Raw genomic sequence first — 4161 nt, forward strand, 5'->3', positions numbered from 1 at the left:
GAATAAAACACCGCAGAGATAAAGGACAATTATATTAAGCATATAGGTCACATATAACAAGTTAAATGTTCTACTGGATCCGAGTGAAAAAAAAAAAAAAAACAGTTGGAAAAGGTTAAAATACACAACAAGAAACCCAGAAAAGAAAGTGAAAGAGACGCAATGGAGCAGGAGGTAAGAGAGAGAGAGAGAGAGGGCCCGGTGAGTCCTCACTGGTCTCCCCCTTTTTACAGTATCTGCTTCACAGAGTTTGGTTTTTCGCGTCGCGGTCGATGGACATGAGGTGTTGCCAACAATGTGTTACTAACTGTACTGAATCCAAAAATACAACAACAACCTTACGGTACAAGTGTCGGGCTTGGCATGGGAAAGAAGTGCACTTGTTTTCCCTTAATTAGAGAAATTAAAAGTTGAATTATGAAACGGTTGACAATTCAAAAGGACTGCCCTCAACGGTTTATTTGAAGGCTGCGGCTCGTGGCGAAGGGTGTGGCCGTCATCTCTCATGTTCCCAATGTCAATAGAAGGGCAGTCAAGCGGCTTTTCTGAACATACGGAACGATGGAACCCTGCTGAATTATGAATCAATCAATCAATCAAAGCTTGAATAGAGCGGAATGATTTGGCTTTAAATTGGCCTGATAGCTGAAGGCAAACACGCTATTGACGCCCATGCGTTGCGGTCGGTACATTGCCACTAAGGTTAATTAGATGATGATTCCACACCATATGGTTCTACGGAGGTTTTTTGAATCACGGAATGCCCTAACTGGCAGCGTTTATCCATATGTCCGCCCCCCCCCCCCCCCTCTCACTTCTCTGACGCCGGACAGCTGTTCCAATTGCTTGTGTTCAATTGAGTTAAGGAGCAATCAATCAAAAGTGAAGCGCTCGTCAAGTTATGGAGTTAATAAGCGAAGAAGAGAAAGACTAGGCTTTTAACCACGTTGGTGCCATTAGTGATGCTTTAACAGCAGGAAGCCATCTAGCATGTCATCTTAACACAGGTTCTAATCTGTAATTGTACACATATCGACCCTGTGAATCTGTGGATTATGTTATGAATATTTCCTATACAAAATAGGTTCAAAAATATGTTCTTCAGACTTTTGATCAAGTTCCAGGCTATCAAAGGTAGCAGTACACACATATATTGTATACAAACTATCAAGGTTTTATCATATAATATTCTGTCTTGATGACAGTACAAGCCAGGTAAGATGTGTGTGTGTGTGTGTGTGTGTGAGAGAGAGAGAGAGAGAGAGAGAGAGAGAGAGAGAGAGCGAGAGAGAGAGCGAGAGAGAGAGAGAGATTCTAGCTGTCCCTTCATCCGGTGTGACCAGGCTAAGATATCATCAGGTATTAGTCCCAAAATGCTATCATCACACAGAGATCAATAGGCTTTATTACAGCTGATAGATTTCCCACTGACCCGGTCTGCTTGTCTCTGGTTGTATTTCTCTCTCTCTCTCTCTCTCTCTCTCTCTCTCACACACACACACACACACACACTCACACACACACGCACACACACACACATACATGCACACACACACACATACAGTACACACGCGCACACACACACATACACACACACACACACGCACACACACACACACACACACACACACACACTCACGCACACACACATTGTGCAACAACAACCGCCCCCAGCGGGGAGCAGTAGAGCTTGGTGTCTAGCGGTGTGCCCTCCAGAGCATGACTAATACACAGGGATCAGCTTGTGTACTGCTCCTAGCCTTGGATTCAATCAAAGTCGCATTGCGGCATTTACACATTATCTGGATATCCAGTGGTGAAGTCAAGCCATATAATTACTGTGGATGCGATAAAAAAAAACTCTTGTCAAGACCCAGGAGACTTTCCCCCTCCGTAATCATTCGTTTCTCCGTAGTCAATAGTTTCAGAATAGACTAAGTTTTTTTTTTTACGTATCGTAGTTTGACTGAGCCCTAGCTCTTGTTCTCGGAGCTAGCTCTTGTTCTCGGAGCTATTCAAAGCAGCAGTTGCTTATTGATTACTGGAGGTGACAAAGATGGCTAGGCAAGAGTAACTTTAAAAGAATAAATGAATGAAGTCGAATGAATACAGATTGGCTGAGAAGATCCTTACCCAGAAAAAAAAAACGATAATAACCAATCCCTCTCTAGTGGTAGGCTAACAATGCCAGTGTCTCCAAATTAATGCCAGCTTCTCCAAATTAATTGTTTATCTCTAATAGACCATGAAATGAACAATTACTGCGAGACATCAATACATTTCACACTGTGACACTGGTGTGGAATACCAAGTCCTCACTGCACCCACAGAGTAATGCTAGCCTTGCAATGCTAACTGTGTTGTTAGCAGTAGGGGTTAGCATTTCTTAGAGCCATGTTAGCGAAACAAGGGAGCTCTTTCTACCTGATAATGCTAGCTTTTAGCATTTTCATCTCCCATTATATATCACTTTTTTGTTTTTCCACTAGCATGTAGCATCAAATCATCATTGTGAGATGCTAACGGTTAGCTGCCACAGAGTCTTAGGTGTTAGTATTTAGCTGCTAGCATTTTTCTCCTCAGAGGGCTAAGCATCTGTTGTCTCTCTGTGCGTTCTCCACAGAATCTATGGTGCCAGTAGCGTCGAGCAGTGAGCGGAGCAGCCCCCTCCGTGGTCGTCTGGGCTCCACGGGAAGGACCCCAACTGCTTCCAGGTCAACCTCAGAGGTCATGTGGACCACACGCCTGCTCTTCCTCGGCATCCTATTCATCTCTTTCACCCTTGGTAAGAGCATGCTGATGTACACACACACACACACACAAACATACACACACACATGCATACACACACTCTAGAACCCACTAGTAGTAAACTTTTTTCAGACACTTTGAAATTCTCCCATATGGGAATGAACAGACTTCCAACACACTTTGAAAATACAGATCATACCCATTCCCTACACATAAAAAACCACAGCAGATTCACTTTTAAGTGTGCATGTTTTTCCTATATACATTTCACACACACACACACTCACACACACACACACACACACACACACAGACACACAGACACACACACACACTCTCTCTCTCTCTCTTGGCAGTAAACACAGTACTGTACATACTGTAGACTACAGATGCAGACTCAGCATGTAGTAGCTGTTTGTCCTCGGCCTGCTCTCAGTGGGGGGCTTTGAAACCTGCAGGGACCGCTGGTCCACGTGGACCTGATCCTATTAAGGTCTGCTGTCAATCACCTTATTCAGAGGGATCGGTGCCCCCCCCCCGCCCCCCGCCACACACACATGCACACACATCTCCATGCCCACACGCACAGACACACACACACAGACACACACAGACACACCCACACACACACAGACACACACAGACAGACACACTTTGAGATCACAGACAAGCACACACTCATATTTCACCACACACACACACACACACACACACACACACACACACACACACAGACACACACACTTTGAGATCACAGACAGGCACACACACTCATATTTCACATACACACACACATACACACACACACACACACAGCATAGGCTTGGCTTGAACCAGGAGAAAAGTTCCCCCAAGGTCTTTGCAACACTGTTTACGCAACATGCTGTTTCATATACCGTACGCATGCATGTCAATCCTACTCTCCGCGTCCTTTGAGAGGATTACTTCCGAGCGAAAAGACGCGCCGATCGCTTCAGGACGGCTTGAAGACCTTAGACACGTGCGTCAGTCACACACCGTCGGTCTGGTCACGCCGCGACGGCGTCGAAAGCCTTTCTTCATGTTCACATCCAGGACTCATCAGCGAGAGCACACCTGAAATCTGGCTGCGGGGCGATCGCATGAAAGCAAACTAGAGAGAGAGTGAGAGAGAGAGAGAGTAAGTGGGAGGGAAAGAGAAAGAAAGAGGGAATGAGGGAGGAAGAGAGAGGGAGAGAGAGATGTTCTGATGCTATGAGCTTGTCTTGGCACTTGGCTGGTCTCTCTCACCCCCCCCCCCCCCTCACACCCCTCCCCCCCCGCTCCCTGGCCCAAATAGGAAAATCGATATCCGTTTGTTTCGGCTCCTGAGAGAGCGAGGGAGAGAGGGATGGAAGGAGAGGGGAGAGAGTGAGAGGGAGAGAGAGAGAG

This window comes from Borostomias antarcticus (assembly GCF_949987555.1).
Source record: "Borostomias antarcticus genome assembly, chromosome: 20".
NCBI classification, from domain to species: Eukaryota; Metazoa; Chordata; class Actinopteri; order Stomiiformes; family Stomiidae; genus Borostomias; species Borostomias antarcticus.